The 27,312-nt window shown below is 31.1% G+C and overlaps 1 pseudogene; it reads right to left on the bottom strand.

Moving 5' to 3' along the window:
• Window positions 1–15,027: 15,027 nt before the first annotated feature.
• On the bottom strand, window positions 15,028–26,101 carry LOC137820683 (putative phospholipid-transporting ATPase 9; annotated as a pseudogene).
• Between the last annotated feature and the right edge of the window lie 1,211 nt (window positions 26,102–27,312).

Raw genomic sequence — 27,312 nt, 5'->3', positions numbered from 1 at the left:
ATTTCTAAAAGAATAAGATGAAAAGTTCAAATCCTTCAAGGAATGTTACAATAATATGAACTCTTCTTCTTCAAAATCTTCTTCTTATTTGAAACCTTTTGTAGAGTTGGCCAAAGAACAAATACAAATAAAAGAAACATGATAGTAACAAGAGGGAGAAATAAAAAAAAAGTTAAAAATCAATAAAAATATTTTTAATAACATTGTCTATGTATTTCATTTTATAAAAGGTGCATGGACATTAAGAGTCAATTCTATTTTAATTATACCTTTGAGGAAATTGTCCTTCTTAGGAAGCTAGCAAATATACAACTCGTTTTGTTGTTGTTTGGTGTTTATTACAGAATGATATTCGACCTTAGAGGGAGGAAAGAGACGTGACCATTAAAAGGAGATTATCATCAAGACCAATGCATATATAATGATAGATCCTTCTTAAGAGGGATGACATGGTGAATAACCATATAGCCACACATTACCAAATAATAAGAAGACAAAAGACATATGGCTTGGTCCGAAGAATACAAGAAGATTGAGCTTTTGTTGACCTACTTGGCCCAAACTACTCTCATCATAGACAATCCCTAATGTATAATAAAATGTATAGAATATGAATAAGAAGGCTTGCAAATGGACCAAACAGTCTAAGATATTTGGGCTTGTATTTGGACCAAATACAATGTTTGGGCTTGTAATTGAACCTTGAAATGTAATATGATAGTGTAGGGTTGTAAATAGCTAGATGAGTCTTGCTAAAGTTTAAATTGAGCTCATCCAAGCCCAATAGAAACCCTAGGGCACATGCTTCACATTTTTCACATGTTCACATGCGTAAAGCATGAGTGCACAAGTGATATTTGATCTACGATGTGTGGTGCTTACAATTTTTATTTCCCTTTCTCTTTTGCTCTTCAAGGTTTGGCCAAGAACTCATATAAATAGGGATCTTCATCTATTGTAAATTCATTTATGAATAAGTACAATTATTATGATAAAATTGCATCTCACTTGTTCTTGAGTCACCTTAAGAATCTTTTCCTATTTTATCCCACTAACAAGGCATCTTCCTTGTGAGTTTGGTCGATTTTCCTCTTAAGCATACACTCTTCACTACCCTTCCTCCTTCAAACACTCTAAAGCCTCTAAGCTTCTACCACTCCAAACAATTTCCACTTATTGGATTCTTCTTCTCCAACAAGTAATCCATCATTTATCCATTTCGTCTACTCTATATTTTTGTTACATCAAAGTTTCTATTAGAATAAAGAAGTTAAGTTCAAGAGGGGATGAATTGAACTTTTGAAGTTTTTCAAATTTGTGAATGAAAAGTGTTATTCAATCTTTGAGCAAGGAACTAGTATTGCAAACAATAACAAGCAAACCAATTTAGTGCAAAAAAATTCTAAATAAATATTAATAAACCAATTTTGAGAGAGAGGGGAGAGAAAGAGAGAGAGAGAATTCAATACAAAAAAATATATTGGTTCATAGAGTTACATCTAGTTACTCAACCATATCAACCAAATCATACCACCATAACTTTCAAGTTTTACAATCACACAACAAAACTAATGAGAGAAAAATAATCGAGAAACAAAGTATTAAACCCTACAATACTTTATTCACCTCCTTGTAACATCCATTACAAGATAAATTTGGAAACTTTATCCAAGTCACAACCCTTCCATAGAAACATGATAGTTACAAGAACAAATTCACCAAGAGAAAGAGTAGGTGCAAATCAAACGAAAATAAATTAGACAAAGAAGGTCAAATAGTCATTAAGGCTTTGATTTTGTCTAAGAAGGGATCAAGAAGAATATTCGTATTGTACTTTGCATTAGTATTTTACTTAGTAAAACTCAATTTGTTGATTGAGAATTGGATGTAATTTATTGGAAAAGATGAACTAATATAAAATTACTCAATGTATTTCTTCTCATTCCTCATCTACTTTACATTTTATTTTATTATAGTCTATACTAACCTGGAAAAGGATAAATATTATGATAATACATGCTTTAGCCAAGAAAACTAGTTAATCTATGCAGTGTATATCTGTTATACTCCATCAGACTCAAAATTCTCAGTTTTATCACTTCATATATACTAAAAACATAGTCTAACTAATCATTATAAGATGACATTTTTAAAAAATATTTTAAAATTAATTAAAACATAATTCAATCCTGTTTTTCTATTTTTTACAAGTATTAATAGTGAATAAATTTTAAAATTCATTAATTTACTAACATTAAAAGTATCTTTTTATCGTTTAATTAAGATGTCCTAAATTATTTTAGTAGTTTACATAAAATAACTCAAAATATTAATTATTTTTAAATTACAAACTTTCAATATATCACAATTCGTATTTTTTTTTTTAAAAATAGTATAACACTAAAAAAAGGGTAATCACATCAAGTAATAATATTTCTTAACTAATTTAATTCACATTATATAATTAATTAATTAATAAATGTATTTAATAAAATATTAATAATTTAAATTCATAATTCACTATATTGATGATGTGTCACCTTCCCATAGGTGAAATGACAGTCACACTTGATAATGTATCATCTCTTTTACACATGTCCATTTTGAGAAAATTCGCTAAATACATCCCTTTAGAGTACAATGGAGTTGCGACTATCTTGGTTGAGGAGGGTCGTGTAAAGGCTGAGATGAGGCAATGTCGCAATGCCCATGTACGATTGAGTTGGTTGAGAGAGGTATATGATGAGTGAAGTGTCCATTAGTCTTGGGAGTGTGCTGCTAGGGAATACTTGTTGCATCTGGTTTGATGCACCATATTGACATATAAGAGTGTCACTTCCATATCTATTCCGTACTTGTTGTTGTTCAGTAATCTACGTATGTGTGATGGTTACTCCCGGGGAGCAACAACACTTACTCATTTGTATGAGTAGTTGGGGATGTCTGTCATTTCAAGACGAAGCAGCTAAGAAGTTATGCAACATTGATTCAGGTATGAAACCATAAAAAGAAATATTAATAATGTGTTACACTCCATAATGTCATATTAATTTGTGTATAACTATTTTTATAGATGTCAACAATGACCCTCTAATTTTGTTTAGTGCCCATGTGAAATTCTTTTCTTTTTCGCTTGATAAGAAAGGAAAATCAACACAGAAGGACAAACCTGTAGAAGTCACACCAACAATCTGAAGCAAAGACAATCTATATTTGTTGGTTTTGTAAGTGGTATACATCAAGAATATAATGTTAAATGCATTTGAGAATTTCATAGCATCAAGATGAGTCTAAAAAAAAAAATTAACAACCTGCGAAGACTCATGACATATACTCCAGTGAATATAATTATAACATTCTAACAACTTTATTAATTGTTGTAATTAAGTTTTTGGTCCTCTAACTGATCTCTTGTATGTGTATCTTGAATTGTATACTTGTTTTATTTTGTCATATTTTTCTCGATATTCTCTTTCAAAGTACGTAGTATATTCATCGGCTTAACCATGCTTTTAGTCATGCCAACAAGGACAAAATGTTCAATCGCTTTTAATCTCCCGACATAGGAATGATCAACTAATATACAAATTATGATTACGAGTACCACATATTGCCTTCAGTACCCAACCTTCACCCTTTTCCAACCAGTTTACCTTGCAATTTAAAGAGATAGTTCCATTTTCGATTACCCGTTACAGTGACCTCCAAATCATTCTTGTATTTTTTATACGTACCACCCCTTTCACAACCTAACAATACATATGTCGTTTTTACATATGTTGTAAAATGACTATCATAGTCCCCTTCAACCAATTCGTGTTCAAGTACATTATTCACTAAGTCTTCAATACCAGACATCATATCTACTTCATCAAATTTTTTTTAAACAATTCAACCTCCATGTCCATACTTCAATAATCTTTGTTCTATATTATCATACATGAACATTTTATTATAATTTCAAGAATGTGCTTAAAATCCACATAATTATCTTATATCCGAATTGAAGTTTGTACCACATGAATTTCAGATTGGCTAAGCCGAAAGATATTTTGCAATCCAAAAATACATTCTGACTTAGCTAATTTAGAAGCCTTATAGAACAAGCTTCAATATAGAATATAATATCTTATTAACCTTCCGGATGAGACAATCCACAATTCAACTCTACCACTTACTCTCCTTACAGAATTCTAGATCAATTTGAATTACATAATCTATAAATAAAATTAATATTTTTTTACCTTTCGGAATAACTAATCTAGTACTCTCTGTCAAATCCACAAACAAAATATGGATTATAATCCAAAATATAACATTAAATTACGAATTACCTAATCCAAAATTTTATCAAACTCAACCGAGCCTACCGGATTAGCTAATTTGAAAGGCACAAAAATAATAACATTACTTACGAATTTAATCCAAAAATTCAACCTATTACACAATATGGAATATAGACACAAACACACCAACAAATACAAAAACGAAAACCACAAACCACCACCCATGCAACTCAACAGCACTCTTTTCGCGCACCAACGGTTCCACGCCTCCACAACCAATATTTTTAAGAAAAATAATTTTTTGACACTCCATTTTTCCTTTGCTCCAAATTACACCTTTGAATTACTTATGTGATAGGGGTATTTTTGTAAAATAATAGACATAAAGTGGATGTAATTTGAAGCATTGGGTGTCAAATTATCACTACTCTATTTTTAACCTTTTAACTTTTTACAAAAGGGCATTCGTAGAATTTAAAAAATATGAAAGTAACGCAAAAACATATGAAGGTAAGGAAGAAGCAGCTGTTTAAATTTTGTGGGTACATGAAGCAACATGAGTGTGTGTACACTGTGGGAGCATTACATGTTATGGATCCGGATTTGTTGACACTTAAAAAATATGTTTTTGCTATTACTGTTCTTATTTGACATTTTTATAACAAATAATAATGATATATTAAATTAAGTTATTAAACTAAATATAAATTAAATTAATAATAAACTGGGTTGTAAAATGGGAGTGGAATTTTTTAGAGTGACAACAAATCAAAGACCCTTGTTTATACCCAACATCATGGGAAAAGTTTCTTTTAGACTCTCAGTGAAATACTTTCATTTGACAATCCTAAAAATAATATAATAATATTTTACATTAAAAAATAAATAAAGAAAATTAAAATGTTAATTTAATAAATTATTAAGCGTGTGTGTTTAATGTAATGAGTGTGATATCATCACCCAACACCATATTCTAAAGAGTTATTTTATGATATGAAAGGGCAAATATCAGGCTGTATTGGCACGCCAACATATTCTATTGGAAATAATAAAGCGCACGAAATCTATTCCCTGTAGAATTTGTCTGTAGTGGCAGAGTAATATACTATTATTATTTTTATAATAATTATGTAATTAAGATTAATTTCAATTAATAATTTCCATTAATAAATCTTAAATTGTAATAAGAGCTTTATTCAAAACCTCTAGAAACATTACAAATATGATAAAGAAAATATTTTATTACAAAGAATAGAAGTATTCCACATTTCTCACATATATCTGACTTATAAAAGAAAGGAAAAAGTTGTGTTGGCACTGTAGACGGTAAATAACACTATTTAGCAACTCTTTATAAAAATATTATAATATTTTAAATTAAAAATTAAAATTAAAATAGTTAAAATATCCGCATATTCTTATAACTTGACAGTCAACTTGCTCAGGTCAACTACGATGTTTCCAACAATTTCCTCCCACCCTTACCCATATATATATATTATTTTTTTGACTTTCCTTTAATGATTAAATATATTATTGTTTTATTTTAAAAAAAATTTCATATTTATTTTTATTAGTTAATTACTATAATATTTTATTATTAAATGGAGTTATAAAATAAAAGTAAGAGAAAAATAAGATTGTGAAAAGTAATTTATATATATAAAAGTAGTTATAATAGGTTCTTAAGTAATGTAGTCAGTTTTTTAGTTTCAAAGTAACGTTATATATATATGTATGTGTCTCTAGTTCCGCAAATAACATTTCGACTGCAGTTGCGATAAATATAAGTGTTAAAAAGAAAAATTTCCATATATCCTCCTCTGGTCTCTTTGGTTTCTCTGCCTTCCACTGTATTTTGATGAACACGATGAAGAACAAAACTTATACTATTCTGATGGCCTTGGAGTTGAGTTCAATAGGGATTAAGTACGAAGGTTCAAACACCAATCCCTTCCAACATTCAACTCCAATTGTGCTGCTTTTCCTCACAGCAACATGCTGCCACGTACTTGCTTCCACAGCTGAAACCAGCTGGCCAACTATTTTCATATTCCACGTCTCTGGTGTAGTTGGATGTGAAGCACTACTGTGGATTCTCATTGTTCCTGAGTTTTTCTGGTGGTATATCATCAACCTCCTTCTTTTACTTGTCGCCTCATTCTGCTTCAACTACAACCATATCAATCAACTCATCCGTCAAACAACTCACCACCCAAATTTCCGACCTCCTGTGCAAGACTGAGATATGCGACTAACATGCAGGTTAGCATTGAATCTGTGTTTCTGGGGAAATTTTGATATTTTGTTTTGCTATGTTTTGTGTTTTTCCAAGTTTGAAGAGTTTTATGTTTGTTGCTCCAAGGCATACTACTGCCTATAAATAAATAAATACTCTTCAGTTCACAGCACAGTTAACACGAGAAATATCATATTTAATAAATTTATCTATTTATTGCATTTATTGCTTAATATATAGTATTAGAATAAAAACAATCAGTGCATTATTTCACTTAAATAGACATTCATATTCTATTTTTTATCATTATTTTAGTTTATTTTTACTTTAACACAATAGATATACTACTAAATGTAATAAATGGTTAGAATTTGTTAACCAATACTCCTTGTTAATTTTAACTTGTGAAAAAAATTCTAGTCTTCGGATATGGGGAAAGTGCAAAATATTCAAGCTCCAAATTATTTAACTCATTTGTGTATATTTAAAAGTTTAATTACTTTAGTTAATAATAACAATAATAATAATAAATTTGATTGTATTTATAATATTTTTCTAAAATATATATCGTTAAAAGTGTTGGAAAATCCAAATTGTTTTTTACTCTTACTTACATTCCACTTGAATTATTAATTATAGAAAAAATAATAGTAACGAATTATTCATGTTCTTTGATGAATTATCCAAATTGAAAGTCACAGCTTGATATTTAAGTACATGCAAAACTGTAGAGTTTTTCTGGGTTTTGAAGCATATATAAGTTATAAAAGAATTTAGTTTTCGAAGTGAAACTCCCAATGGATGGAGCAATAGGCAAAAAAGTTTCCTTGAAGACACTTTTAGATTTGTTGGAGAGTTTGATGTTGTCTGGCCCCTTCTTGATATGCAACAAATTCGTTATTATCAGAAGCGTAAAGGTAACATATTTCTCTTTCAAAGAAATTATTGGCATAAAGTAGTTTTTGATCAAAGAGATTTTCTATAACTTTTATTGTGAGTTCCGGTTGGTAGTCAAATGAAAGAACATATTTCTAAAATAATATTAAGCATCTACAAGATAGAAATGTACTATGAAATATTGAACTCAATATCTTATCATCTATCTTAAATGATAACTTATCAAACAAAGATAGGATTGGAAGATGTTATCAAGTTGACATCAAACAAAATACTGGCATCTCACAAAATACTTAAAAGATATTTTTATGTTTTTTTAATACTTTGATGCAAAACACTTAATCAATACTAATAAAGGTAAAATTAGGTTCGTTGATATTTTCTCAATCAAAAGTGTATAAGTTATAACTTAGTTGTGATCGTCGTCACTCCCAACATAAATCTCAATTTCAACGAGATCATACAAATTCTTAAACAAACATTCAACCTCAACAACAAACGAATCATCCCCATCAAACTGAGCATCGTATAAAGTAGAAGATAATTATCATTGTTACTAAAGAAAAAGAACCAAAACAATGACATTACAAAAAATGTGTAAGTGGTGACGATTATTTTTACATAAAGTGATGTTTAAAATCGTCACAATATATGTGTGTGACAGTTCTACGTACCGCCATAGACCTAATCGCCACAAAGTATAATGATGGTCTATTGCAAACTGCCAGAGCACGCACCATGTAATAACTTATATAAAATGACAGTTTTAAACGTGTAATTTATGTTAGTTATAAATATCGTAATTTTCTAACTGCGTAAAACAATTTCAACATAAATAACAACGATTTTAAAAGCCATCCTATATGTTATAGGACAAGGTTTGTAATCGTCATTATTATATTAAATTATGAATTGTTTTACATTAATTACAATTGTCAAAATTCGAGTATTAAATATTTTAATTTAATTTTATAACTTTTGAGATTTTATTGAATTTTAAAAAAACCATAATATAATTAAACTTCATAACACAAGTTAATTTAATAATAATTAAACTTCATAAATATCAATTGAATAATATTAACACAGATTTATAATCAAAAGATAACTTCATAATAATTGAATAACATAAACACAAAATTATAATCAAAAGATGACTTCATTCATTTATTGATAGATCAAAGTTGATATATTATGTCAAAGTATACAAAACTACAACTGCATCAAAATGATATTTTTTTTTTTTAAATATCAATTGTTCCATATTTGGCACATTACAAGACACATCGTAATTTGTCTTGTTGGCTTCACTTGATCTTATAATATTTTGGTTTGGTGATGGAGCACTACTTCTAACATTCGGTGCCTCAAATAAATAAAAATATGTTTAAATTTATTTTCAATTTTTAAAAATAAATTAACACAATATTATAATACAAATTTAAGTATACTAATTTATACCTCATTAATAGATGTTCATACCAAATTTGTTGTCATTGCAACAAAATGTTTCGGCACGTATGGTTTAGAAGTAATGTAGGGTAGGAGAGTATGCATTTGTCTCTTTAATGTTGCAAGCTCAATTCCCATCTATTTAACCTTCTCTACAACATTTGGCGAAGACCCACTAGAGGAAGCATGATTTATATCGCTTAACCTTGTTGTGGATTTCTTAAAAGCAAGGCTAGGACAAACTCCATATGACAGTCCTCTGGCCCAGCCTGGATGCTCCTTTCCAAAAAGGACACCAACTGGATCATTTGGAGATATATTTGATGTACTTTATGGATTTTTCAACATTATCTCATTAATTTTTTCCTAGATAAAATTGAAAAACAATGATAAATATTCTAAAGCCAAAACAATGTGTAAACAACAACAATTGTACCCAAAATAATTAAGCAATTTCAACTTACAAATAAGAACCAAATAACAATTTCAACACAGTTGCAAATTTAGGAACCAAATAGCAATTTCAACACAATTGCAGATTTAGGAACCAAATAGAAAAAAATAAGAAATAGGGTAGGCTTGATTCTCACCTTTACTTTCCTCATTTCCCATTTGGTATGAATTAGTATACTTAAAATTTTATTATAATATTGTTTTCATTTATTTTTTAAAAATTAAAAATTAATTTTAAACATATTTTTATTTTTAGGAACCGAATGTTAGAAGTGGTGCTCCATCATCAAATCAAAACATTGTAGGATTAAGCGAAGGGAGCAAGATAGATTATGATGGGTCTTGTACAGTGTCAAATGTGGAACAATTGTTATTTTGAAAATTTGAAATTATCATTTTCATGTACTTGTAATTTGGTATACTTTGAAATTTTAAAAGAACATGAACATTGATCTATAAAAGAATGAATGAAGTTTTCTTTTATTATAAATTTGTGTGTATTTTATTCAATTATTAGTATTTATGAAGTTTAATTATATTATGAAATTAATTTATGAAAACAGGGTTAATTATATGAAAACTTGTTTAATTATATCATAAAAACAGGTTCAATTAAATTATAAAAACAAGTTTAATAACTTTTAAAAGTTGTAATATTAAAAATTAAAATATTTAATACTCGAATTACGAAAATTATAATTAATGAAGAATAATTCACAATTTAATATAATAGTGGTGGTTACAAATGTCTTAATATAACGTATAAAGTGGTGTTTGAAAGTGTTGTTAGGTGTGCTGAAATTATTTAACCCAGTTAGAAAATTACATTTATAACTAAAAAATTACTAGCTTCAAAACACCACTTTATACAAAAGGTATTATACAATGCATGTTGTGGTGATACCTAAAACCACTACATGTGTATATTGTGATGGTTATAAACGCCACTTTATACAAAAATAATCGTCATCACATACATGTTTTTTTTTTTTTGTAGTGACATATCCAAGCTTATTTGGAATTCCCTAAACGAAAGTTTGGGGGCAAAGATTATGTGAAGAAGTCACTTCTTAATTCTTTGAGATGGGAGTTTGGGGTACTTGAAATGAAAGAATATGAAACAAGTACTGCATGCATATTTTGTTAGAGTTATGGTAGAGTCACCAACAAAATGAGGAGGTGAACAAAATTTTAAAAGAAGTAGCAAAGATGGTGAAAAAAAATAGTGGAAAATAGTAGAGGGTGGCATATTGAGGTCGAGGACGTGGACGAGGGAGACAATCTTTCTCAAAGACCACAATGGAAGGTTTTAAGTACTATAATTTGGGACATTTTCAATATCAATATCCCAAATGGAACAAAGATTTAAATTACGTAGAAATGGATAAAGAAGAACTTCTTTTTATGGCTTTTGTAGAGAGAAAATAAAGGAAAAAGGAATTATGCATAGTTCTCGAACTTAGGATGTTCTAATCATATGTGTGGAGATAAAGAAATCGTCTCTAACATATTAGAAGAACATAAGCATTCTATTAAGTATGGAAACAACACTCATATGTTTGTGGTTGAAAAAGGTAGTGTAAGATTGGTGATTAATGACATTACTTTTCTTATTTAAGATGTATATTATATGCTTAATCTTCAAAACAACTTGTTAGGTATGGGGCAGTTGCAGGAAAAATATCCTCCACTCTTATAAAACATGGATATGCAATATTTATCATCCAAGTGAAGGATTGATTGCAGATAGAAAAATGAGTACCAATCATATGTTTATTCTCATCAATGTAAGCTTTAACATAAATGCCCTTATTGAAGAATGTTTGTATACTTTCTTAGATATAACTTACATTTGGCATCAAAGGTATGGACACTTAAGCTACAAAGGATTGAAGACAGTAGTAACAAAGAAAATGGTGCATGGACTACCTCAATTGAAAGTTTCAAACGTTTCTTGTAAAAGAAAAATTTCTCATTGAGCAACACTATAATCCTATTCCTAAGAAGAGTGAATAACATGCTAGTAAGATATTGAAATTCATACATGCATATATTTGTGAACCAATAGAACCTATATCACATCATGGAAAAAGGCATCTTTTGTGCTTCACTAATAAATAGTTATAAGGTTGGATCTATTTGCTTTTTGAAAAAAAAAATCCTTGGAGTGTTCCAAGACTTACAAGAAACTAGTTGAAAAGGAAACACATACATTTATCAAGTGTTTGTTGATGGATAAAGGAAGAGAATTTAACTTTCTCAATTTCAAATCATTTTGTGAAAAAGAGGAAATAAAGAGACAAATTATCGCAACATATATACACCATGCGAAAATGGGGTGGCAAAACGCAAAAATAGAATATGATGAATGTGGTATGTTGCATGCTTTTTTGCCAAAAAGTTTTCCAAATCTTTTTTAGTCGAAATTGTAAATTGGACATTCTTCTTATTGAATTGGTGTCTGACACTTGTTGTGAAGAACATCACTCCTCAAGAAGTTTAGAGTGAAGTCAAATCTTCAATAGAACCCCTTCGAGTTTAGGATTGCATAACACGTGCACATACCACAGATAAAATAGGATAAACTTAATGATAAAAATTTTCTTTTATCATGTTGGGTGTAAGTGTAGAGTCAAAGGGTTATCACCTTTTTTATCCTAAGACAAAAAATGATCATAGTTAGTAAAGATGTAACGTTTGAGTAAGAAAAAAATTGGGATTGGAAAAAAAATTATAATGAGAATAATGTGAGATCGTTTAGAGGAAGACGTGGAGTTCAATAATGATAGTGAGAGTAATGTGAGAGTTAGTGATACTAGAAATAAAAATAATGTGAGGGATAACAATTTTAGAAATCAACACGCAAATGCAATTCATAAAAAAAGAAGCATAACACCGACTTAGATAGAAAGATTTGTGAGTGATGAGAGTCTTTGTGAAGAAGAAGCAAATACTTACATGGTACAAGACATTATGAGTGATGATTCAACAAATAAAGAAATATTTTTTAAATTAAAAAGTTCTTTGTGAGTTTTCAAATCAAAATTAAGTTAAAAATCACTTTAACTTTTTTTTATTGAACACGCATTGTTTTGATAATAGAGAACTTATAACTTACTTATATTGAATTTACATAACATTTTAGCATGATCACTTTGCAATAAATTTTGTATCCAAGTCCATGATAAAACGACAAGTTGCAAATACTAAACTCCATAAATGTTCTATAGTTACTTCAATAAACAATTTTTAAAATTTGAATTTATATTGATACATTACGAAAATTCGTGTTTAAAATAGGTCATAATTCAATAAACCACTCTCCAAAGTAAATTATATTGTATTTGAAAACTACTTTATGAAACATAGATTTACTTTATTTGTCATTTATGTTTAAAAATTTATCTTACAAAATAAAATATATTTTATTCCAAAAGCTAGTTCTCCAAAAAACTGTATTTCATAATGTTTATCTAGTATATAATGGTGAGAAAAAAAAAAGATATAGGTAAAACTTATTAGTAAGTACATTGAAAATTAGAGATGAATGCAAAGGAACACAATGAGTCGTCAGAGTGGGAAACACACATTAAAAATCACAAGTTCTGTTATCATTTATGCTCCAAAAAGTAGCTTTCAAAATACAATATGTTGTATTCCAAAAAAACTAATAAACTGTGCTAAAAAAAATATAAGTGAAACTTATTAATCAATACAACGAAAAGAAAAGTGACGAAAAGGAGCACAAAGTTGTGAGAGTGTGAAACATACATTAAAATAACTAGAGATGGAATGGGAAATGCGTGATCAAGCCGGAAGAACATAATATATTGTTTTTTGAATTTTTAAAACATAAAAGTCTCTTTAGATATCTTCCATGTTTAAGAAATTAGTTTCTAAGTGTTTCCAAACTAGCGAAACATGTTCATGATGTGTTTTTAAAGCTAGATTTTGTAACGTTTATGTATATGTAGTACATGGACACTAACACAACATGGATACGGACCCGGAGATACGTATAATCTCTAAAATATAGGATACGAAAACACAGATATATATATATTATATAATTATGAATTATATAAATTGACAATAAAGATTTGTGTGCATTTAGTATGTTTCAGTTTTTTTTTTTAGCAGAAATATGTTTTTCATGGTTGGTTCGAAATGATTTGTTTCTTATTTTTATAATCATAACAAAAATTTATACAATAAGTTTGAGTTTTTAGAAAATTAATATATTTCTCATTTTAAAAATTGTGTTAGACCCATGTTAGAATGGTCATAAATCCAACAAATATTTTTGAATTTAACACTTAACTGATAAGTATCATACGAGTGTCGTGTCCGACACAGACACACCATTTAAAAGGAGTGTTAGGTGCATTCCAAAAATCTAGGATTTTATCTACTAACGATAAAAAAAAATGCAAAACTTACCAATCAAGCACTGGACAAAGGTGAACAATGAAAAGAAACATACGAGGAAATCAAAGTGTTAGGGATAATTGGAATTGGAGAATTCACAATAAAGCCAAGTTCTTCACTTAGCATAGGGATATAAAGGAAAAAGGTATTTAGGTATTTCAAGTTTACCAAAAACAAAATAAGACAAAAAGACAAAATGAAAAAATGAAAAAAAAGGGTCAAATAGTTATATTTTACTAAAATAGGATGGTTTATAGATCAAATATAAAAATAATATAGAATTACCCAGGTTTCTACTAAAAAGATAAAAAAAAAAAAAAAGTTGTTGATAACCAAACTATAGATTGCATCTTAGTGAAAGCAAATTGAAAATGAAAATAATAAAAACATTCAATATTTTAGTTGTTTGTTCGAAACTCTTTCTTTGCCTTATTTTTGTCATCCTCATTTGTACATTGAGGAAAGTAAAACTTCCCATTTTTTTTCTCTAAAATTTTTTATCTTATTTGATTGTACTTCACATTTAAGGCAATTTCTTCCTCCACCTCCATAGTTTCTTCCTGCACCTCCATAAATTTTTCAATTCTAAAATTATCCTTGAACAAGAGATGTGAAATTCGTTTTGTTTTCACTTTTGAATCGTAATAATTTGTAGACTTTTCGAATTCTAAAGTTCAGAATACATTTTCAAACTCAAAAAATATCTTGCAAACTATAAAATTTGAAATACACTCTAAAATAGAGGAAGAGGATGCCAATAGAAAAGGTAAAAAAATGGTAAAATTGTCATTTCACATGTTCTATGAAAGTGCATGAAGAAAACATGGAGGTACATGAAGAAACTGCCCACATTTTACACTTTTATTTGCTTCTTTCAGATTTAGCGTCATTTTTATTTTCTTTCATTTAAGGATTCAATTTATCCTTCATTACATTTTCGCATTGTTTTATATCTTACTTTCCAATTCTATATTCGAAAACAATTTTATTTCTAGAACTAGTTAGTTTGTATAAAACAAATAAATTCTGAAACTAATAGAAAGAATTTTGTTTCGATTTGATATTAACTATATCTGTCTTTCAAAAACATTTTGACTGTGCGTGAAATTTTTTAATACATTTATTACATCTACCAAAAAAGTCTAATCTACCAATCATCTGTAAAAACCATTTTCAAGGATCTTCCATCACTGAAGTCTCATCAATCTTTGACAAGAACCATTATCTTAATAAGTTAACAGATAACATTTTCCTAAAATAAAACACAACTGATGGTATAGAACAGATCACATTTCTCAACCAAAATCTCAGTATATTACACTAGACAGGACCCACTTCGTGTCATTCTCAACAGTTTCAACTTCAATCAGTGCCATATATACTATAATAACTTTTCAGTCAAACAGTTATAACTCTATAAACACACCCATTGGGATGTCTATACATATATTATCTTTGGTTAGTACTTCTGTCTATGGTTAGTCTCAGCACCAAAATGTGCTACTCGTTGTGGTTGACCACGATGATATTTGCTCACTACATCACAGTATTTTATTCAGGGCCATTTGTCTTCCTCCCATACCTCATCCATTGTACCATTTGGTGATACATGGGGAAGAACCACATCTGAATTACTGAGAATGTGAAGTATGGTATAAGTGTTGAGATCGCCACAAAGAAAGTCACAGCCCAAAAGGAAGGAGACAGGGCGAGAGTTTCAATGAAGACTTTGTAAACATTTGTAGAAACTTTTGGAGGCATTGCTCCATATGCCAGGAGGAAAAGATACCAGAAAGCAATGGAACCCCAGATAAAAATATGTTGTACCAAGGTGAAGTAACGTATAGCAAGTGCCATCTGCAAGTTCACAACCCAAACAATGCAAGTATACATTGTCACGCCCAGCATATCCCTTCCCGCGGTTCTTCCCTCCTCATCAAAGGCCTGAGGCTCAATTGCTTTGGTGCAGAAGAAGAATATCATTGTGGCATTAATAAATCCATTAAGCATCCAACTAAGTACCATACGCCAGCTAAAGAGGACATTTTGCACACCTTCTTGGTATAAGATAGGAAACTGCAAAATTAAACAGATATAACCATGAATGATCAATCACTCAGCAGAGAAACATGTTGAAGCTAGTTTATTTTACTTCAGATATAATAACCAAGGGAAATTTATCTATTATGCAATATACAAGAGACTACTGTGTTTAAACAGCATTACTAAACTAACTAACCTTTAAAATGGGATTCCTAGGTGTTGTTAATGTCAGGACAAAATTGCAACAAGAAGGTGAAAAGCTAAGTTGGTCTAGCAGAAATCAAGGTATACCAATTGTATAAATTTATGCAAGAGTTTTGCTATCTTTCCTTTCCTTTTATTTGGTGAGTTTTATTGTTTCTTATTTAAATCGAAAAACTATTTTTTAACACTACAACAATGAAATTTTTCGTTTCTCATTTATTGATACAAACATGACAGCATATTAATGCCGCGTTTGGATTACATTTTTGTCACCATAAAAGTGACAATCACAGTGTTTGAGCCCAGAAAAGAGGAAGGAGAAATGTTCTCCTGTTTGAAAAAGGCCATTTGAAGGGCTTGAGAATTTGAAGCAAACATATCCTTAGATGATAAACACAACTTACCTTCAGGCAGTACCTGGCAGATACATCCTGGTCAAGGACCCCAAGGGCAATTACAGGAAGTGACGAAAAGAAGACACTATAGAGAGACAAAAACCAGTCATTGTATGCAGGCTGTCCAGAGAATGATGCATACACCTCATACAAGAATAGGGTGAATCCAAATGTGATATTCTTATAGAAAAAATAGCATATCTGCCAGAAGAATAAACAAGTTAATATAACTATTAAAGCTTTCAGATCAGAACATCCTTCAGAGCCTAAATCTATAGAATGCTGAGATCCAGTTTGAGTGGAAATACCATTGATGACATCCTCCGGTAACACCAATGTCCATGTACAAGAAGTAATCTTTCCAAATACTGGAACTGTGCAATTGCAATATCACTAGACATGACGGCCTAGGGTAGAAAGGATACAAATGAAAAACTTTTACTAAAACAGAATATGAAGGTGAAAAATCAATTTTAAAAATTTGAATAGTATGTCAATTTTTTGGGTACCTGCATTCCTTCGACACCACTGATTCCAATCCCTACATCTGCTTCTTGAAGCATTCCGACATCATTAGCTCCATCACCAATAGCTAATGTTGTTTTACCAGTTCCAGATTTGACCAGTCTAGTAACCTTGAGAGGAACCAATAACAATAAAATACTTTTTAAGAGCTAACTAGAATAATCATCAGTATTAACAAAAAAAAATAAATACAACATGCCAAATAGAAGGATGCAGAACAGGCTTAAAAATACCAGAGCTTTCTGCTTAGGCGATGAGCGGCAGCAGATAACAGATGCACAATGACTAGCAAGCTCTAGAAACATGTTTTTCATATTATCCTCTAGAGCATAAGTAAGTGATTTTCCATCAATTATCAGAGCAAATGTCTGCTGGCAGGTCCCTCTGGAAGAAAAAAGCAGTTGAGCACCTTCAGATAGCTGATGATGCACACTTTCCCTTGACACCTAAAAATATCAGCACTCAAATTTCAATTACACAGGTTCTCTAAGATGCTTTAAGCTAAATCCCAATGTGTTGATTTTTTTTACTAGTCATAGGAGCCTCAAGTATGAAAGATTGATTTTGAGGAACACGTTGCATGCTCTAGAAATCCTGTTTCTTAATCTCTAAACCAGTATCTCCAAGACCCTAGGAGTTGTTCATGTTGTGACTTGTGACCTAAAGGAAAGAATTCAAGGAGAAACATATGGGAATTCCAATATTTGAAAGAAATAACATGTACAGGAAGCTGATTCCTACCGAGTAGCACTTCACCAAAAAGCAAATGACATAGAGCAACTTGCAGCTGATCATGGAAACATGGAAGCATGTGCCTAACAGTCGTGGGAGGATAGTAATCCTAAGGCAGCATGCAAAAATTTCTAAAGGGGAGCACTAGAGCCGTTAAAAATTAAGTATGGACGGGGAGAGAATACTGCAAGTTTTTAGTTTAGTGGAGGTTGGTTTTGGTAGAGATCTCAAGCACTCAAAAAATCCTAGAAAATAACACCTGTGTTCATTCTTTCTCTAATCTCTAACCAGTATCTAACAGAAACTGACACCAAGCAACAAATCCTTTCCAACAGAGATAAAGAAAACTTTGAGAGGAAAAGAAAGAACAAAAGGAAAGAAACAGAATAACAAAAGCTATAATCTCGATTAAGGGTTAAATAAACTAAGCAACAGAATACAAGCATGCATTGTCTTTTTCAATCTTCTGAAAGGAAAAATGAAAAACTCCATATAAATGCAGTTATTGCAATTACAATATCACACCTTAAAGCCACTTTATTCATAAAACTTGAATGGACTAATCCATGAAATGTAAATTTAATTGTCAGCATTCTAAAGCACATTCACCCAAAATAAACTCAATGAAAGAAGATCTTATGAGGATTTAGAATATTTGAATAGAACCATCTTGTTATATGTCCAATGTAATTACATGGAGTCTTCAATATGCAAACTACATCTATATAGAAACACTACATTTATTTTACCTTGGCAATAGCCATCTTGTCTCCAACCTTTTCTAATGCTTGAATTTCTGGAATCTCCAAGTGAATTATAATTTGCTTCATTCCTTGCCTAAGCAAGCGACAGGAGAAACTGCATTTGTAAATTTGTCAAACATCGTGAGAAATTATTCTTACATAAAATCCAATATAAAAAAAAAGCATAATCACAATATCATACCCAATATTGATGGCAGTCTCCATTTTATCTCCAGTCAAAACCCAAATCTTAATCTTAGCTTGGGCAAGCTTGTCGATACACTCAGGAACCTAGCAAAACAATATTGTTAGGCTTATTATCGGAATCATGTTCAATGGATATATCTTCATATGCTAACTTTTTTTCTAAACTACCCCATTTTGGAGCTTGTCCTCTACAGCAGTGGCACCAAGAAGGATTAGATTCCTCTCAACCGTATCCAATAATTCTTCAATCAGTGTTTCCCGGTCTTCTGAGACTGAATTTTTTACTTCAGAAAATTTACTATCAAACTCCTTGTATTCTTCTTCATCAAGTTCACGATAAGAAAGTATTAGGGTCCTTAGACCTGCATCAGCATATTCATTCACATGTTCCATTGTTTTCTTTTCAAACGTCTTCCCATTGTTAGCAAGCCTTTCAAACATGACACTGCATGAAAATATGAGTTAAGGCAAGTTAATAGGTTGAAGGTTCAGATAAGAACTCCAAAGTATTGAAGGCTATAAATAATTTAATCACAGACCTGTCAGCACCTTTAGAGAGTAGAAAAATTCTCCGTTCTTCATCTTTCACTATCACTGACATTCGCTTCCTCGAACTACTAAACTCTAAAACATTGAGAAGCTTGTATGTCCTGTTAATTGAAATTAATCTGGCCTGGTCAAAATTAATTACTTCACAAGACGAAAGTAAATTCAAAAACACAAATAATTATAAATAATAATTGAATTAGGAATATCTGTTTTTAAGTAATCATGCAACTGTTAGTTCTCACATCCTCACTTCTGTAGCTTATAAAGACTACTTTATTAGTAATAGTGGTAGTGATTAAAACATATTAATAAATGCTAAGATAATTAAAAGTATATCGTCTAATTGGAGCTAAGTAACAGGTAAGTTAAATTTTACTAATTGTGGTTTTATGAATCCCATATTATTGCTGGAATTTGGAATTTGGTTCATCCTTCGTTCAACTATCTTTATCCTAATTCTATAACCAATCTCATCTGAATCTATTAGAAATTTAAGTCACTTGGTCATATACCATCATCCCACTGATTTATCCTATACTACTACCTCTATCACTAAATATAATATTTTTGTTTCCCCTCTTTCACCCATGTTCAGTAAGGCAACCTTCCTCCTTTACCCGGGCTTGAGACAAGCTCCAAAACCATAGGCAGAGTTATATGCATTGGAATCTTAGAAAATGGAATAAGACGTGATACTTGGAAGTAAAGATAGGAGAAGATGCCATACTATGAGTTTCTAAGTTTAAATGCATTCAATTTATTCATGTTGAGGAATACCATTGTTGGATTTTGTAAAGTGCCCTTATAGGAGCACACAATTTTGTATAGATATGGGGACTACATTTGTACCCTCTAATAGCAATGTGTAAGGACACTTCCTTGTCTTATGGCTCGTAGCCTACTATGTAGCCTTTATAGTATGTGACTCATCAAATAGAACATGGACTCGTGAATATTACCTTCATGGTACAAATTATTTATCTTAGCCTCTTCTCATTTTGCTCTTCAGATAGCTGGAAATTTTTTATTAAAAATTGCTATCGGTGCACTCCCAACAGTGATTTTCAAAACAAAGTTCCTGATATTGATTCCTTAACTAGTGACATTTTTTCTAATTTAAGGGTAGATAATCATTCAAGAAATTTGATAAGGAATCTTGGAATTTTGGCTGAAAGATTGACTAAACCTCACCAAAAAAAATTGTAAAAAGAGGAATACCCAGATTTTTTAAGTCTTATTAAGTTATATCTCTACTTGATGTGGGACTATAACCCTTGAGACTGCAATTACGGCAAGCTCCAAAGAAGCTGTAGTAAGGCACATAGGAGTGACCACTGTTAGAAATATAATCCTTCTATTTTTCTCTCTTTCACCATGCTATCAAAGTGGTACTATCCTTCATAAATTGCTTTGTCACCATTTTGTTGTCGAGTTCATGAAACAAAAAATAATGAAACTCCAATTATTCACCTCGTCTATTGTGTCTCATTTTCAAACAGGGCTATCACTTGTTCACTATGTCCTAATTTAGTTTGTCCCTATAATTCGTAGGTGTCGCTCACCATTTGCCTTTTCCATTGAGACCTTATGCTCACCACTTTTCTCAGATGCATGGGCCTTAGCTTTTCCTGGACACACTGGCCCCAAATGCACTGGCTAAGGCATCTTCCTAAATGCACTGGCCCCGACTTTGTAAACTAAACATCTCCCTTGAAGCTAGAATTAAGACAGCGCCCAAATGACCACAATTAAAGCAGGCTAGGAGTGACTGCAATTAAGACAATTTTCCAACAATCCCCTCACGCCCAAGGCTACCAGCCTAGAGTGTTGCAATGAAGATGGCCCACCAACCATAGATCTAGGATAATTCTAATACCATCTTAAAATTTGGACTTGGGACCAGAAGATAAGCGTTACATTATTTTTGGTCAACAAAAATACCCACTCATTTTCAGTTAATTAAGATATATACATGGTAATTAATTTAGTTGTAATAGTAAGAGTGTACAAAGTGAAATATTCAAAGCCTCAGAAAAGTTGCTAAGTTTTACAATTTTTATATGATACAATTTTAGCAGCCCTCAAAATAGTAACAAGACATTGAGAGGCATTATTTTTAATATACCATATTTTAAGCAAACTGCCTAAACATTACAAAAAGAATATTTCTTTTACAATACTAGTTTCCTTGATGTGTCAGTTTTAAGTTTAAGTGTCAAAGCATACAACAGACTCAGGTCAAGTGTTTAAGCCAAGAATTTTTTTTACTGGACAATTAGTGAGAGAGAAGTATCTAAGACCAGTTGGATATTTGTAAGTGAAGTGTCAATGTCCAAAAAGTGTCTGAAACTCTGAAAACTCAAGTAGGAAGACTTTCCACGTTTCATAGCTTCTTCACTAACACCCACACCCACACCCACATCGAACTCACTTGAATTCGCAACAAAATCCTTAATTTCAAACACCATAATCAGTAGTAAATAAACATGCAGAAAGGAAAAAATTGCTTTCACCACAGTTTCACCAATTTTTTTCCACCGTTTATATATTTTAACCAATATCAAAGTAAATTAGACTCTCAGTACCATATGAGGAAAGTAAGACTTTAGGATCCAGATACATAACTGTAAGCCAAGGTTACAAATCACCTTTGCTATAACCAACTTTAGAATAGTAGGTGAATAGTAAATAGCAACGCACACTAACACTTTCCTTCAAACACCTTTTTTCATATTGGATGAAATTCATGTGCATCCCAGTAGTTTAATGAAAACCACTGTGTCATCTCCCACTGAATTTGGTCACAACAGACATTGTCACGATGAGAGAAGCCACCCACATTTTATGAGATCCAAGTGAATTTCAACCAATTAGAAAGATTGTGTCACCGTAATACTACTAACATTTCTCATAATAGGTTGACCAATCCATGAACTGAAAGTATCAATATCAGACTCTACATTCCTGGATAGCTAATGATTACACAAGAAAGAGAATGTAGAATTGCTACTTTCAAATTTTTGTATTGAAAATTAACCATTAGCATCACATGACAAGTTACTAGGTGTATATACCTTTCCCATTGAAAATTGGATGATTAAATTTTGACATCCTTTCTCCATTTTACCCCTACATTACAACTCTTATTATTATTATTTTAATTTTTATAACATTAAGTACAAACATATCCTTTATTATATTTTTTAATTGTTAAAATAGTCAAATCAAGAGTTGTATACAACTCTTTTGGATGTCAAAGTATCATTTTTTATGAAAAACAATCCTAAAATACTTTAAGTAGATTAGCAAAGGAAAAATGCAGCAGTCAAAATATCAAGATCACAAACAGACAATGCAATTGAAAATAACTGACCTTTCAACTTCATTGCCAGAAACAGGATCCAATTCATACATTGACAAGCAAGTCTGGGTTCTTTTGTAGAATTTAAAACCAACTTCCCTTGCGGCAATCACAAATGCTGCTTCATCTGGAGATTCAGCCTCATATGAGACATTTCCTGTTTCTTCATCCACTTCAGGTATGGCAGTATGACAAATTGCCAATAAGCGAAAAAAATTCTGTATAACATCTGCATAAGGCTCATTAACCCAGTTTCCATTCATTATCCTTTCATCTGTAAAGTTAAAACCTTTGATAGGCTCTTTTCTATCAGGAGAGTCCCTGAGTTCATTAGATTTTGATTTTAGACCATTAATATGCTCATGAAGAATAGGTGAACCATTACTTCTTCCCATGGCTTGCTCAACCTCTGTTACACCACGACCATAAGCTACCCCAGCAACAGAACATTTGATGAACTCCATTGAGTTGCAGGTCAGAGTTCCAGTTTTATCAGAAAGTATTGTGTCAATTTGGCCTAGTTCCTCATTCAAGTTTGAAGTACGGGCACGAGCTGGTTTGTCTGCTTCTTCATAGTACATGTGGATATCTTGATTGATGAAGATGCTCTGAATGACTTTGACAATCTCTATTGAGAAATACAGTGAGATAGGAATAAAGAAGTTGTATAACATTAAGGCTGTTAAAGAATGAAATATAGCAGCTGCAGCTGCTCTTTCTGGATCAAAGAAAATTGTGGAACTATCTGGTCTTAGATACCATCTTTTCATTAACCCATTGTTCAGGTCACCTTTGGTTATGATGCCAAAGAGAATAGATCCAACAAATGCAATTAGAAATAAAACACAAAACAAGAAGTAGATAATCTTATCCATCTTCTTCTCAATTTTGCTTCTTTTAGAAGGAGGATCAGTGGAGTTTTGAATAACCTTTGTGTCATGACCCGTAAAGATGACTGCTCCAAACACATAGTCTGTATTGCGAAGTTTGGAGTCTCTCAGAAGAAGTTGCTGAGCAGAAAGAGGATACTTCTGCCCTTCAAACTCCATGCTCCCAACAAATGAATACAAATTTGCATTTGGGTCTTCACATTTGATGAGAGCTCTAAAATCACGGATTTTGAAGTCCTCCTGTAAGGAAGAAGTTACATCCAACCCTTGTTTTAACTTCAAATTTGTTTCACCATCCAAGTTCATGGTCTCGACATAGCAGACTGCATCCTCGTAACTGGAGGAAAGCAGTAGGAGGTCAGCAGGGAAGAATTCATCCTTCATTATCTTCACTATATGCCCTACTCTCAGATTCTTCCATTCAGTATATTCAAAAATGCCATCACCTTTATGTAATATAACTCTTCTATTGTTCACCTCAATATCCTGTAGAGGTATTCCATTAGCTAAAATATATACCCTGAATTGATAGCTTGTCATAGATATCTATCCTTTCCTAGAGGCCCCTCCCTTCCCCCCACCAATTGGCTTTTATTTCTTTTTTAAACATAGAAGTTGATCCATTATTTCAATTCCATAAAGGCATTTCATTACATATGGAAATTTTGAAAAGGTAACCAAAAGCGCACAGAACTTAAAATATGGGAAATGTTGTAGTAGAATTCAGAATAAATAAACAATGTTTTGGAATTTTACATATCTGACTATACTGTCATTTTAGAAAACTATTAAATAGTCTTCAAGTCCAGCTAGAAATTGATATATTTAGGAGTCTGAGAGATTCTTTCAGCAAATACTGACACTTCATCCTTTTTTCCAACAACTCATTCCATTGATTTAAACACATAACTAGACTATTTCAGGAACTGTCTGTTGCAGGTAATGAAAATTGACATTCATTCTTTCCTCAATTTTAATAAAGCTACGGTGAAATAGAATCTTCCTTAAATTTTCTAAAACACTTACATAAGCTTGGTAATATTGACATCATGTAAGCTATTAAACACTATATGTCCCATAGACTTCATACGTAGTTTTGAATCCTGGACAGCTACACCTGTGCACAGTGGCTTGCACCAGAAATGCTATAGCAGCATAGATAGGTACTGATTTTAATTCATTAAAAAAGTACTAAAAAAATAATGAGATTCATAAATAACAACAAAATACACTAGGTGTTTCAAATAACAAAATATAAGTTTCCTAGAAAGGAATCATCAATTACCAATCGTGATCTTTCAAATTCAAGTCTTCTTTATCATTTTCACTACTATTACGGCGGTCGATTTCATTTCTGACAAACAATTAAAATCCTAAAAATAGCTCCCAAAAAAGCATTAATGTATTTCAGAGGGCTACAACACAGCTATATAGCATTGCTATTCAGGCTGCTAAGACCACTTTGCTAAGGCTGTAGCAAGCAAGGGCCTCTTTGCACCACAATGCAGCTATAGTGGCACTATAGCTCTCTATTAAAAACCCCTGATTTCATAGACAGTGAGTTGCAAAATAATTGTAAGTAAATTCAAACACAAGAGGAAACCACCGACTAATGTTAAGAAGAGAAGACCAGTATAATTCAATTTGACTCTACATACTCATGCAACATAGTTGAAGAAATTTACATTATAAAACAAAATTACCTGCTTTTTCCTGCGCCAGTCTTCAATACCCTCTTTCACCATAGTTGCCCCAACGATGATAGAGAGTGGAAGGATAGCACTGACAGCAGTATAAGGAGTAAGTTTTGTGAAGGCCAAAATGCCAGCCACCAAGAAATAGAAATTAGCCACCCTCCTAAACTGCTCAAAAAGTGATTTTGGCAAGAAAGTGGCAACAGTGTATTTTGTGGACCTAACAGAATTATCAGCATAATTGAAAACCCCTCCCTCACACCTATCAGGATCATTGCAGAAAACCACCCTGGAATGACCATGTCCCCCAATCCGCGAATGTTCTCTCTTCAAGGTTGTTTTACCACAAGCAAATGAGTAGATCTTGCTAAACTTCAGCTTAATCATACTCCTCTTTCTCCCACCCCTCATCTTCTTCTATCCAAATAGTATAACCGATTGATCCAAATTCCAAAATGATAGCAATAATAAAGGCAGAAAGGACCAAAAAGGTGGACTAATTACTCTGCCCAATCCCTGAAGCAAAGTCCAACACTAGTAGACAAATCGGTAACTTACCTAGACTTAAAAAGCAACTTCCCTAACCACTATGCTTGAAAAGGAACTGAGCACAACTAGTCAACAAACAAAACCATCACAACCACACAAAATTCGGAACCCCTTTTGGCCTTTTGTCACAAAATTACGCAATCTTGGCCACGAAGCAACGGGAAGTGGAGAAAGGAAGAGAAACAAAAGATGAAGTTTAAAGGACAAAACCTATCTTCTGTTCAAGCAATGTGAAGTGTCCTTCGACAAGTGTGGGTTGGTTTACGTAACTGAGTCACGAAAAAGAAGGAAAAAATTTGGCATTTGGCATGTTAGGAAGGTGCATTTCATGTCAAATGGTGCTACTTTCTACCTTTATCCAGCACCACCGGGCCAAGAGAAAATTGAGGTAATATCGTTGTTTTGTCGGCACAGAAGCAACCACCGAGGGAGAAAGTAGTAACAAATTTTCTTCGGATTTTGATACACACGGGCTGCTTTTTGTTATTAATTTTAGTAGCTTCTAAATTAATTTGATTTTAGTTTCTCCTTATTTCTATTTTCAATTTCAAATCAACAACTTAAACTGTGTTATTAATTACATATAGGAATTAAAATAAATTAAGGGTTTCACAGAAATTAAACTAAATTTGTCATATTTTTAAAATTTGAAACATATTCAATATTTTTATATCAAATGATTCCGTGTGACAACTTTATCTATATACGTATTTCTCGGAACTAATTTTATACAATTGGATAAATCTAAACTCATTAAATGTAATGGAATAATTGATGATTGATACCTAGGATATGCACAAAAAATGTATGCGACAGCGATATTTCATATCTATGATCCTATTCTTTTGGAAGTACGTATTTCGAGATAGTTTGTCATTAGAATAATATATAATAAAGCATGCGCAATAATTATCAAAACTATTCAAATATTATTATTTGAAATATAACATTATGTTATAATCTTATAGGTATGTCTTAAAACTCCATGAGCACTTTGTTTCACCTATTGTAAATTTTTATAGTTTTCTTATTTATCTTAATATATAAGCGGAAACACATGTATGAAGCGCCTATATATCGGGCCGTATATAAGTATTATCCGTATATTGTATATCAGTATTTTTTTTTTTATTTTATCATAAAGTATTTTATCATTTTTAAACATTTTATAGAACTCAATTGAACAAGTGTTTTGTGGATTTGAAAGGATTCATTAAATTTGTTTAATCAAATTTTTATTTCACACATTTTTTTTAAAGAGAATACAAATCAATTTGATTTAAAAAAAAATCTGAATTACATGTAAAAATTGATTATTCAATTTAGTTTTATTTTAATTAAATATAAAATTTTATAAAATTAAATAATAATTTAAAATTCAGTTTAAATTTGATCTTTTAATTTTATAATCATAAAATTATTAATTTTTAAAATTCTAAAATGACACCATAGTATTTTTTTTATAATCACTCCTTATTTGCAATTTCAATTTGATATTAAAATTTAAACTAAATATGTAAAACTAAATTAAACCCTATACCCTAAACCTTATATAAAATTATTGTATGTGTTAAAATTAAAATTTGATAAATTACATTATTTTTTATTAGAATAATCTAAATTTCAAATTATCTTGAACTGCTAGTACCTATAAAAGTAAATATA

This window comes from Phaseolus vulgaris, chromosome 9 (assembly GCF_000499845.2).
Source record: "Phaseolus vulgaris cultivar G19833 chromosome 9, P. vulgaris v2.0, whole genome shotgun sequence".
Taxonomy (NCBI): Eukaryota; Viridiplantae; Streptophyta; class Magnoliopsida; order Fabales; family Fabaceae; genus Phaseolus; species Phaseolus vulgaris.
This window is presented reverse-complemented; position numbering and strand designations above follow the sequence as displayed.